Source organism: Bubalus bubalis, chromosome 7 (assembly GCF_019923935.1).
Source record: "Bubalus bubalis isolate 160015118507 breed Murrah chromosome 7, NDDB_SH_1, whole genome shotgun sequence".
Lineage (NCBI taxonomy): Eukaryota > Metazoa > Chordata > Mammalia > Artiodactyla > Bovidae > Bubalus > Bubalus bubalis.
This window is the reverse complement of record NC_059163.1, coordinates 110682497-110696073: the sequence shown is the minus strand read 5'-3', so window position 1 is coordinate 110696073 and position 13577 is coordinate 110682497. Positions and strand designations below refer to the sequence as shown.

The 13577-nt window shown below is 35.9% G+C and overlaps 1 long non-coding RNA gene across 1 annotated transcript in view; it reads right to left on the bottom strand.

The window, feature by feature from the left end:
* Positions 1 to 780: 780 nt before the first annotated feature.
* LOC123334536 overlaps positions 781 to 13577 on the bottom strand; it is an 89677-nt gene continuing 76880 nt past the window's right edge. The window contains exons 2-3 of the long non-coding RNA XR_006552550.1: positions 7954 to 8056; positions 781 to 1866 (exon numbers count right to left, since the gene is read on the bottom strand). This is a non-coding gene — a long non-coding RNA (uncharacterized LOC123334536). The remainder of the gene's footprint in view (positions 1867 to 7953; positions 8057 to 13577) is intronic.

The window sequence follows — 13577 nt, the reverse complement described above, 5'->3', positions numbered from 1 at the left end:
AGTTTAGTTGTTGCTTTAGGGTGTACATATGTATTTTTAATTTATCACAGTATATCTTCAAATGATATTATACTACCTCATATATAGTATAAGAACATTTCAATAGTTTACTTCCATTTCTCCCTTCTCTACCTTTGCACTTATTGTTGTAATATACTTTACTTTCACAAATGTTATAAACCACATGTTACTTTGTAATTAGTTTTAATTACAGATTTTAACAATAAGAACATTAAATTAAAAGAAAAAAATTCTTATATGTTTAACCATGGAGTTACCTTTTCTAATACTCTATTCCTTTGTATAGATTCATATGTCTGTCTGGTATCATTTTCCTTCTGACCAAAGAACTTCCTTTACCATTTCTTGTAATGTGGTCCTGTTGCTGATGAAATTGGTTGGGTTTTGTACATCTGAAAAGTGTTTTGTCTTCATTTTTAAAAGATATTTTGGGAGTTATAGTATTCTGATGGCTTTTTCTTTCACTGCTTTAAAGATTTTACTCTACTCACTTCTCACTTGTATAGTTTCTGATGAGAAATCTAATGTCATATTTACCTTTGTTTCTCTGTATCTAACAAGCCTTTTCTCTAGTTGCTAGGATCTTTTCTTTACCACCAGTTTGGAGAAGTCTGATGTACCTTGACATAATTTTCTTCTTAGTTCTTGTGCTTGGGTTTGTTGAGTTTCTTGGATCTGAAGTTATTACAACACAGGGCTTTCTTCAGAGAGGTATTAATGTCAAAAAACTCTTACAGATGAAATGAAAAAGTTTCTAAATGTTGGTACAAAATGATTAATTTTATTAAAGATCAGCTCATTCCAAAATGTCTTAAAATTGTGTTATCATATCTAAGAAGATCACATAGACCTATTATATATAAAAATATGTGACTAAGCAGAGGAAGAGTTTACAACACGTGTTTTAGCTAAAATGTGAATTATAGGAGGATTTTCAAGAAACAGTAGGCCAGATTTTGTGGGGTGTTTTGATGAAGGGAGGTTACAGCAACTAGCTACTTAAGAGGCATTTTTCGTCACATGAACCTGCGGAACAAGTATCCACAAGACCCTAAAGAAAGTTCTGTTTAAGTAACAAGATTCTTTGATTTAAAACAATCTGAATCTCTGGAAAAATTATAGTGCAATAGGAAATTTTGAAATTCTCTCACTGCTGCTGGGGTTTGAGAGTAGAGATTATTAGCCAGACTTAAAGTGAAAGTGAAGTCACTCGGTCGTTTCTGACTCTGCGACCCCAGGGACTGTAGCCTGCTAGGCTCCTCTATGATTTTCCCTCCGTGAAAATCCCTCCTCATGGGGTTTTCCAGGCAAGGATACTGGAGTGGGTTGCCATTTCCTTCTCCAGGGGATCTTCCCAACCCAGGGATTGAACCTGGGTCTCCCACACTGCAGGCAGACTGTTTACCGTCTGAGCCACTGAAATCACCCAGAAGAACCATGGGGCTTTCCAAATGATGCTAGTTGTAAAGAATCTGCTTGCCAATGAAGGAAACAGAAGAGACATGGGTTAGATCCCTGGGTAAGGAAGATCCCCTGGAGAAGGAAATGGCTACCCACTACCGTATTCCTGCCTGGAGAATCCCATGGACAGAGGAGCCTGGTGGGCTAAGTCCTTTGGGTCACACAGAGGTGGACATGACTGAAGCGACTTAGCATGGAAGAACCACAGAACAAAATGGAACAGTATTATCTCTTTCTTCCAACAGAGGAGAGAGACCCTTTCTTTGAATCATTTGCTCAGCTTGAGAACTTGACTCGGAGAGAAGAGTAAGAGCTTGGTAAGCTGTGGTCTGATCGTGCAGTCAGGATGAGGCTTACTGATCTTCCCCTAGACAAGTTCTGGATCTGGGAAAGAAGAGTATTCTGTCATTCATAGGAAGGCAGAGAACATTTTGTTGCAGTTTTCTACTCGTTACATATGTGAGCAAGCTTTGAATTGTATAACAGTCATTATCAGCAGGGATTAAAATCATCTCATTTTAGTTGAAAATTAAATGCACCTGTGTTTTCCTCGTTAACTCCAGAAGTGAGTAACTGTGCATTAGAAAAACAAGTAGAAGTTACATTTATTTTATTGTATACTCCTAGTTTCAAAAATGACAATTTTATGTATAAGTAAATGGCACCCCACTCCAGTACTCTTGCCTGGAAAATCCCATGGACAGAGGAGCCTGGTAGCCTGCAGTCCATGGGGTCGCTAAGAGTCGGACACGACTGAGCAACTTCACTTTCACTTTTCACTTTCATGCATTGGAGAAGGAAATGGCAACCCACTCCAGTGTTCTTGCCTGGTGAACCCCAGGGACGGCGGAGCCTGGTGGGCTGCCGTCTATGGGGTCGCACAGAGTCAGACACGACTGAAGTGACTTAGCAGCAACAGGTATATAAAAGAGATTTTTAAAAGCTAACATAGATGTATAATAATTTCATAACTGCTAGGCCTAGGCGCCTGATAAGTGTTACTCAGGAAAAAAATAATTGTTTCAAAGTTTTGTATAAAAAACTATCTTAAGAGATACTTTTATTCATATTCTCTTGTCTTATGGTTTAGTAGCTATACTGATTATACTGTCAATAATTTTCAAGTTGCAAATAACATTGGCTAAATCAATTTATAAATTTAAATTAACTAAGTCTATCTTAAGAAAAATAAATCACATTTTTTGGTATAAACCAACTATTTAACAGAAATTTCTTATGTTTGTTTTATATGGCTCTTGACATGCATATACTGCTAAATTTAAAGTAGGTAACTAAGAAGGACCTACTATAAAAAATTATGAAAAGGAAAGAAAGGTGTTAATTTCAGGAAAAGTAAGCTAACTATAACTTCTTTTTCAAGAAAGTTTGGGTAAATAGTGGTTTAAGGTTTAAGTAGAGTGGGGGGAATCACATAGTCTAAATCTCATTAGCTACTTGTAGAGTGGACATTTATGATAAAGGTTTTGGCCATCTTAGGTGTGATGGCCATGAGAATGTGCTTTGCAGACCTTTAGCTACAGGGAAGCTAACTGACCAAGAGCCCAGCTGCTGGGCTCTGAACTCCATGGCTGTGCTGGTGCTAAGGTCACACCCCAGACAGGAGCACGGAAGCAGGCCTATACCTGATAGCGTCAGACCCCTCTGATGGCTGCCTCTGCTTCAGAGACTCGCTGAGAGCACTGAAGACCCTTCCTTGGACTTCACAGCCATGGAGACCGTTCCCACCTAACCTTCCTCCCTCTCGCCTTCATGCAAACTCATGTGTGCATTCATGGCCCGATGGCTCTCCTAGTCTTCTAGGCTCTTTCTCTTACAGGTATTTCTCTCGTAAAATCCTTGCATGTTTAATCCTGTCTTGGTGTCTTGGAGAACTTGCACTAATACACTGGATATGGTTTAAAAATCAGGTATGAAATAAAAATAAAAAGGAAGCTAAATTTTCTCTGCCTACACTACCAATGTACATTAGAGTTGGTGTCTTTTGTGGGGAGAGAGAAACACACTTTGGCTAATAAATATCCCCAGTAGTCAAATGATTGACAATCATTTTTGGATTACTATATCTATAAATTAGGACTTCCCTGGTGTGGCTCAGTGGTAAAGAATCCGCCTGTCAATACAGGAGATGTGGGTTCGATCCCTGTGTTGGGAAGATACCCTGGAGAAGGAAATGGCAACTGACACCAGTATTCTTGCCTGGGAAACCCCATGAACAGAAGAGCCTGGTGGGCTACAGTCCATGGGGTCACAAAAGAGTCAGACATGAATTAGCGACTAAACAATAAAATCTATAATTTTGTGATCACATTAACATTCTGTGATTTGTAGGTATAAGAATATTTATGTGGGAATTCCTTGAGACTTGAAAATTATTTAAAGAATTCTTCTGGGGTAAACAGATTAAAAACAAGTACTCTAGCCTATTTCTGACAGGCTTCAACTCAATTTCATTTTATTCCTTGATCTTATGGGTGTTGTATTTTGTGTTGAAGCTGAAATACTTTGCTCCCACTTTGTAGCTCAAAGTAGCTGAGTCCAGTTCTTGCCAACACAGAAGTCATCCTAAATGCCATTTCCTATTTCCTCTCCCTTCATGTGATTTATAAAGGCTATGCTAAAGTCTAGCTGTACTGCAGAGTTAAAAGACAAGAGTTGAGTCCTAGAGGGACTACAAAATTTTGCAAGGTTATTAGGACAAAATTTATGTTCAAGGGCATTATAGGACTAGACTTTACAGATTTAGGGGAGAAAAAAAATCTGCTGTTACATGTGATGTTCTGGTTAAAAAAAATAGCAAGTTTGTTTACAGATTCAAGATAATTGGCAAATAAGCATTTGCCCTAATAAACAGCACTTGTATGGATGTGAGAGTTGAACCATAAAGAACTCTGAGTGCCGAAGAGTTGATACTTTCGAATTGTGGTGTTGGAGAAGACTCTTGAGAGTCCCTTGGATGGCAAGCAGAACAAACCAGTCAATCCTAAAGGAAATCAACCATGAATATTCATGAAAGGGCTGATGCTGAAGCTGAAGCGCCAATACTTAGGCCACCTGATGTGAACAGCTGACTCACTGGAAAAGACTCTGATGCTGGGAAAGATTGAAGGCAAAAAGGAAAAGAGGGTGGCAGAGGATGATATGGTTAGATACCATCACCAACTCAATGAAGATGAATTTGAGCAAACTCCAGAAGAGAGTGAAGGACAGGGAAGCCTGGCATGGTGCATTCCATGGGATCTCCAAGAGTTGGACACGACTTAATGACTAAACAACAACTTCCTCCTTAGTAGGCTATGAATGCTATAGGTTATGAAGAGGATATAAACTGATCCAGAAAAATCTGACCTTTTAAATGTGATTTTTTTTTATTTTATTTTTAAACTTTGAGTAGTGATGTGAAGAAAAAGAAAGGTTTTAATATAACCTTTAGACTATGCATCAGAAGTCTGAGTTACTTAACCACACTTGACATCAGTTTCCACCTCTGAGAGAGAAAGCAGTTCAACTACCTGATCTAATTCCCGCTAAATCAACCACATTGTGATTCTGACTGTGATGGGCACTTGAGGAGCTAAAGACAGTTTACTTAATAGCTACATGTGTCTCCAGAATATAAAAGTAAATCAATTTAGAAGATAGCAGTGGTAATTTTTAAAAAACACTCATTAACAAAGATATCCATTGGAAAGTATATCAGTATAAAATGAAGAAAAATTTAGGCCCAAGTACCTTGCTGTGAAGCTACTAAGTCACTCAGTTCAGTTCAGTCACTAAGTCGTGTCTGACTCTTTGCAACTCCATGGACTGCAGCCCTCCCAGCTTCCCTCTTCATTACCAACTCCCAGAGCCCACTCAAACTCATGTCTCTTGAGTCGGTGATGCCATCCAACCATCTCATCCTCTGTTGTCCCCTTCTCCTCCTGCCTTCAATCTTTCCCAGCATCAGGGTCTGTTCCATTGAGTCAGTTCTTCGCATCAGGTGGTATTGGAGTTTCAACTTCAGCATCGGTCCTTCCAATGAATATTCAAGACTGATTTCCTTTAGGATCAACTGGTTTGATCTCCTTGAAGTCCAAGGGACTCTCAAGAATCTTCTCTAACACCACAGTTCAAAAGCATCAATTCTTCAGTGCTCAGCTTTCTTTATAGTTCAACTCTCACATCCATATGTGACGAGAACAGTATACAGCTGCCTCAAAAAGTTAAGAATAGAACTGCCATGTGATCCAGCTATTCCACTTCCAGGTAGTTATTTAAAAATAATAAATTTTAAATAACTATATGTACCCTTATGTTCATCTCAGTATTATTTACAATAGCCAGGATATGGATGTCCTGGCTATTGTCCTTGCTAAATGTCCATCTACAGATGAATGAATAAAGACAATGTGGAAAAAGACAAATACCATCTGATTTCACTCATATATGGAAAATAAGTAAATAAGACGTGAACAAACCAAACCAAACCCATAGTTGCAGAGAAAAGAGTAGTGGTTACCAGAGGCGAAGGAAGGGAATGAGAAGACCAAACAGGTAACTGTATGGTAACAGATGAAAACTAAACTTTTAGTGGTGAATGTGGTATATGCTGTGGTGTATACAAAGTTAAAATATACAGTGTTGTACACATGAAATATATATAATGTTATAGACCAATATCCCCTCAATAAAAAGTTTTTAATTATTTTAAAATATTTATATACTTTTAGCATATAGGCACAACTACAGATAAACATCACTAGTTGTTGATTTAAATATTCCTTTTAAGTGGCCTTTAAAAAAAATGGATGTGTCATTTTATTTATTTATTTTTTGGGTGTATCATTTTAATGTCAATACTTTAAACAGTTATCAAATCTTAAAATTTGGTCACAACTCTGTTGAGCTTGTTTGTTTACAATTGGGCCCTTATTTTAAAACTGAAAAAAAACATGTTAGGATATAAAAAGCCTTAGCACTTATGATGTTAGGGTCAATTTTTAGCCCATATGTTTAAAGGTTCTATCTGAGTCTAGAACTGAGAGTTCCAAAGGCAATGAATTACTATATTGCTTTGCAAACTGCTGTATTTTAAGACCTACTTAGATTAAACTTAATTGTGGTAATCTTTTAATTTCATTGTTTATTCTATGGTTAGTGGTGTATAACTTTTCACTTTAATGGAATTTTTCCATATATGTTTTATAAGCAACGATAATTCATGTGTAAAAGTAATATCCGCAAGTGGTTGATACTTAAATTTTACATGCAACAGCGATGCTGTAGGTGAAGAGAGAAATCTTCGATGGCCCCTGTCCTTGAAGGCACCAGGACATTACTGCCAGATACCACTTTTAGGGACTGTAAAGTGTCAAAATCATCAAACGATTCACAACATTTTTTTCTAACTGAATATGCATGCTGAGAAATACTTTTAGAGAAGCAATATTTTAAGTCCACAAGTGCTTTCTGAATTATACTCTAAAGGATACACCTCACAGTACACTCTGATTTTTTTCAATAGCTCATTATCATTATTTTATTATTACATTTCTGACTTATTAAAACATGTTGATGCGTCAAAAAAGTATTACATAATGAAACTGATCATTGTATATTAATACATACCCAGTTAAGCCAGTTAGTGATTTCCTGAGTGAAATACCTTTATTACTTGATTCCCAAACAAGTGCTATTTTATTTCAGGAAAAATCATCCTGTTTCATTAATGTTAACAGTACAAGGTAACCACATTATAGGATTATTATACAAGCCTTCATGTAGATTAAACTATTTTTAAATTATTGATATTTTTGTTCATAAAACAATTTTATGTCAGCTAGAAATATATAAAGGCCAGCTTATAAAAATGTGTTCATTACACATGATAGCTGGTCTGAATATCACTTGAGGTTTGGGGTCTTTCATTTTTCTATATCTGATAGCAAATATAGTCTGAAAACATAAACTTAAATCTTAAAGTAATGTTGGACCAGATATGGAAGAAGGGAGAAAGGCTATTATTAGGTGAGAAAAGTAGAAATACTATGATCATCATGGGCAGATTTAGCATTTTTAAAGATTTTTTTAATATGGACCATTTTTCAAGTGTTTATTGAATTTGTTACAATATTACTTCTGTTTTAAGCTTTGGGTTTTTGGCCTCAAGACACGTGGATTCTTAGCTCCTGACCAGGGATCGAACCTGCAACCCCTGCACTGGAAGGTGAAGTCTAAACCACTGGGCTGTCAGGGAGGCCCTCACATTTTTAGATGAGTAGTTTCAGAGTAGATTGCCAGTGTGCAAAATGGTTTTCATTAGTATGGATAGATCTAAGGCATTATAAAGTTGATATGAAACTGGATACTTTAAAAGTAGTTCTAATAACTCCTTTAAGTTTCAGTCTAGGAAATAGCACTATTAAATTAGTGTGATTCTGAATCCAGATATATTTTGAGAAAAATTCTTACCTTGATGTCCAGAAAACTTTGTGACTTCATTGTCCACAATTCTATTAGCTGGAAGGTCACAGGATATATCCATTGTATATTTTAGGACATTCAGTTTTTTTTTCTGTAGGGTAAATAGGGAAAAATTATATTGTATGGTAATTACATTTAGGTTCTAAAGAAAAGAATCTGCAGGGAAATCTATGTAATATATAATTCGTCCAGATTGCTTTTCATTTGAGGAAAGAAGTTTTAAAATATCCCCAAAGCAGTTTACTCATCAATTCAAAGTCCTTCAAAAATAGAACTATTGGAAAACTGTGGTATGTTGGGTAGAAAGAAAAGCTTTTTGGAGGGAATAATTTTAAAAATACTTAAATAGCTGTTTATTTGGTGCAGTTAAGATTAAACTTGTTGATTTTAACATTGCTGTTACATCTGAAATAAACATCTGAATAAACTTACGTCTGAAATAAAAATTAAATTCCAGCTAATAGAATTGTTTTACCTCAATGATATTTTTTATATTTCAAAATGACCAACTCGACATCCTATTAATAGTTGTATAAAACCTGCTTATACATGCCTTCCCTGTCTTTGAGATAGGTGTAACACCTTGAAGCCCGTGCACATGAGGTCTACACTGTTTTCTAAACGCAGAAGCCTTCCTTAGGGTGGTTAATTCAGTAGGAACATTTCTAAATGAGATATCAAGACTGGTCCTGACTTTCAGAAGCATAGAGACATTTTTGGTCTGACCTCATATCCCATTATAGCTGAGTTTGGAAGCACTGGGTTAGGAGGTCATGAGAAAGATCAACAAACCAAAACATAAGAGAACCTAAGAAAAACTCCCCAAATCGAAAAAAGACATAACATCTTTAATAAAAAACTTAGTGTAGAGGTATCAGTCAATTCATAGCTCAAAGACTCAACTTGGTGGTTAATAGTTTAATATCTAGTAATCCACAGTTACTTAGGGATTTTGCTTCATCTTCAAATAATATTATCAAAGTTACTTTCTGCCCGAAATCATGCTAATTGCTTCACAGATGTTGTGTTTTTTAATGCAATAAAACTGTAAGAAACTACAAATATTATCCTCATCTTAAAGGAATGAAAATGAAGCTTAGAGAGTTTAAACAACTTGCCTAACGCTGCATTGCTAACAAACAACTGAGCCAAGATTTAGACTTAGATCTAACTCCAATGATATTTCTATTCATTATCTAATCAGAGGCTTGCTAGAATCCCTGACTGGGCATCTTTCCCATCTCCCTGCTGTTAGGTAGCATATGGACCTTCCTGCTGGTTAAGCACTGGGTCATCTCTTCATCTGAGGTCAGTTTGCAGTATAATCCTTTCTTCTTTCAGGCCCTAGGGATTTGATCTGCTTACTTTTCTTTTTTCCCCAGCTGTCACTACTGATTCACCCTCTTGTGATTCATCTCGTACTAGAATTCTGGAATAGAATAAAGATTGCTTTTTTTTTTCCTTTCTGTTACTTCTGAGTTTTTCAAAAAGATTCAAATTTTTCATTAGAATCCCACCAGCAACTTCAAGTTTTAATGTAATGATATTAACAACTGTTTCTGTGATTCACTTGCAAACGGTTACTTTTGCTACTGCTGTTAAATTTACTATTCATAATTATTTTCGCATATGGTCTTAGGCACTAAAAAGGCAGTACATAGAATTTTAGTTTGACTCACTTGCAATTTCTTAACCTTTGCTCTTTCTGCAGGCTTACAACTGCCCTGATTTATCTTGTTATAGCTTATACTTGAAAGATAATAAAAAGCATTATTGAAGAATATATTATGAAAATTTACATTTTAAGAAATAAACTAAAGATGAGAGACCTGAATATGTGGAATTTCAGAAAAAGCACTTCTTTTAGCCAACTTTGCCTTTTTTAAGACTAATATTTATTGAGTACTTAATGTTCTAAATGCTTCTTATATAAAAGTCATGATGATGATTATCTACAGTTTTCTGATGGAGAAATTGAAGCATAGAATCTGTTCAAGAATACTAATAAGTGATGAGCCTATATCTAAACCCAGGTCTGTATAAACAAATGCATAGATTCTCAAAAATGTAGTATATAAATACAAATCTTGAATATTATGTAAAGAACAGATTTCATTTTCTGTATTTCTTATCCTGCAATTCCTTTTAATCTTAAATGGCTTTCACGCTTGCAGCATCACTTGATGCTTTTGAAAAGTGGATCTCATTTTACTTTAAAAAATTTTACAGTTAAATAATAGAGGAAATGCTTTGTAAATGTGCATTTTTTTAATTTAGCCATTGTGAGTCTAGTTGATTAGCTAATTCTTTTGAGATCCTTGGTTTAAATTAATACAATCTCTGAATATAAGCCATTTTTTAAAAATGTTCACATGCCATTTGTCTTTTGGATTCCTTGATAAATATAAATACATTACACAGATATGATAGAACTTCAGATATATCATCAATTTTACAGTCCTCTCATAAACTTTACCAGTTGAAACCTTCTTACTGCTGTTGAGTGTTTTTTGTATGTATTTAACCCAAGAATACTGAATTAATTAATAATTTTTATAGATTTTTTTTCTGTTGTCTCTTTTTGAAGTAAAGAGCAAAAATGCCCCTTCCCAACCCCAAATCAAAACTTCTGAACTCAATACTTGTGTTTAATAGACAGCTCTATATAAAAATGTTTAGTAAACTATGCATAGGTATTTTGACAGAATGGTTCTATAATTTCAGGAAAAAGTTTTTTTAATCAGAGATTAAAATGAAGATTATTGGCCAACAATAGTATATTCATTTTACAGTAAAAATATATACTGCATAAAATGGGTCTCAGTTGTTCAGTCATTAAGTCGTGTCCCACTCTTTGTCACTCCACAGACTGTAGCCCACCAGGCTCCTCTGTCTATGGGATTTTCCAGGCAAGAATATTGGAGTAGGTTGTCATTTCCTTCTCCACGGGACTGTCTCAACCCAATCCATGTCTCCTGCATTGAAAGGCAGATTCTTTACTACTAAGGCACAAGGGAAGCCCCAAATGGCTATCTACTCATAGTCATAAATTTCCTTGAAAAACTACTATGAGCTCATGACATAGATGACATTGGTCTGACAGGGTTATCTTTTATCCTGTTAGATTCTTTAAGAATTAAAAAAAAAAATCTTTAAAAAATTGAACAGAAAATATCATGAGTGAATGGGAAACATTTTGAAAGTTATTAATAACAGCTGAAAATCAAAGATGTTACTCAACTGGAAAGACCATTTTGGGAGAAGATTATCTTACCAATGTTTATTCTCACATGATATATTTCCCCTTTATATCTACAGTGAGTTCAAGTTCAAAAAACTGACTCTCAGAGGGAGGAAATCAATAGAACTTTGTCTGTAGCATTTTTAAAAGACTCAAAGTTAGAATATAGATTATCTTTGTAGAAATGCCTACATATTTTCAAATATCCAGAGCTGTGCTGTCCACATTTCAAGTTCATAATTGCAGAAGGAAATTTCTGCCACCATTGCAGAAAGTTCTACTGGATAACACTGCTGCAGAGGGTCATAAATAGTAGTAACATTTTAATTTTTAGATAGCTTATTAATATATTGATACATCCAGATATTTGGTAACATTAAAAAGTAATTAAGAGTTATTTTTCCTAATATAGAGAAGACTAAATTTAGAGATGACAAAAACTTAAGTATTCATTTATCAAAATTTTAATAAAATTCATTAATATGCTAGGTACTAGTTAGGCAAAGGTGAAAAAAGTGTGATTTTTTTTTAACCTTAAATGATCGTAGTCTTGTGGATAAGTTGGACAAATATCCCATCACTATACAATGTGAGTTTTGCTATAATCATGAAAAGAAGATATTAGCTCTGTCTGGAGGAATTGAAGAAGACCTCAAATAAAAGTTGATAGTTGAGCTATTACATTTAAAAGCTATTTTTAAAGGATGTGCAAAATGTGCAAAATTTGAAATAAAAGGCTTAATCTCTTCTGATGTTTGTATAAGTAAATTTGGGAATGATTCTGAGGCAACCCAACACTCTATAGCCACCCCCTTGGGAATCTATGTCCACTGAATACTATTCTAGAGCCATAAACTGGATTTTAGGGATGTAACTTGGCTGTGCTGTTGTTGTTTAGTTGCTAAGTTATGTCCAGCTCTTTGCCACGCCATGGACTGTAGCCCGCCATGCTCCAGTATCCATAGTATTTCCCAGGCGAAAATACTGGCTGCTGCTGCTAAGTCATGTCAGACTCTGTGCCACCGCATAGACGGCAGCCCACCAGGCTCCCCCGTCCCTGGGATTCTCCAGGCAAGAACACTGGAGTGGTTTGCCATTTCCTTCTCCAATGCATGAAAGTGAAAAGTGAAAGTGAAGTCGCTTAGTCGTGTCCGACTCCTAGCGACCCCACGGACTGCAGCCTACCAGGCTCCTCCGTCCATGGGATTTTCCAGGCAAGAGTACTGGAGTGGGGTGCCATTGCCTTCTCCGGAAGTAATGAAGAGGGTCCTGGAAAAAATGGAGCAGCTGCTTTCCACCAACAAGGTAAAAAAGCTGATAAATGACAATGTGTGTGAGTTATAAAAATGTCTGCGGCTTCACCTCCATCCTTCAAATCTCACACAAGAATCTCCTGAGGGCTGAACCAGAGACACAGAGGAAAGAGAGTTCTAGGAAACAGAGTTTAGCCCAGCCAGGTTGGCATATTGCAAAAGCAGCAGTCTCCTTAGGAAATGGTGTTTTGGTCATAGGCAACATCTTTGATTAACTTCATGGAACTGTGTGTTAAAACAACCAAAAACTGTCTTAGAGACAGTATTTATAGAGAGACACTAAATGGAATAGATGCTAACTATTCTACTTGAGTCTAGTGTTTCAAGTGGGAAAAGATCAAATATCACTTCATCTTGGTGAGGAAAGGCCTTTGTAATGTTAACCTTCATAGCCACACAGACTTGGCTACCTCCTTCTTGTGGGTTAAAATGACAAATTATATGTAGACTTCTTCATAAGTATGCAAAAACTAATTAAACAGAAGAAACTGACTAGATAAAATTCTTAGGTATTGACTGACAGTACCCTTGGGAATCTTCCCTGTACATGAAAATGAGTATGAACCACATAAATGTATCTCACTAAACCCAATCTAAATGTATCCCTTGCTCAGCTTCTGCTTAACAGGATCTCAAAATGCCTAGGCACTCTAAAAGCAATGAACATGAGCAGAAGTAGAGATTCAAAGAGACAGTGGTCTTAACTGATTGTGGTTTAAATTTCTCACTTTATAAATTTTATAAAACTATAGAAACATGTAAAATCACTGCCAAGTCTCCTTGGAACCATGAAAGTAAGACAGCCATCCTTCTGTGTCTGAGGGGGACAAATTATAGGACCCCTGCCAGATGCCAAAATCCACAGACGCTCGAGTTCCTTATATAAAATGGTGTAGCATTTGCATATAGCCTGCACACAACCTCCTGTATACTTTAAATCATCTCCAGATTACTTATAATACCTAACGAAATATAAGTAACATGTAAATACTTGTGAATAGAATGTATGGCAAATTCAAGTTGCGCTTTTTGGAACTTTCTGAAAAGATTTTTCTCCT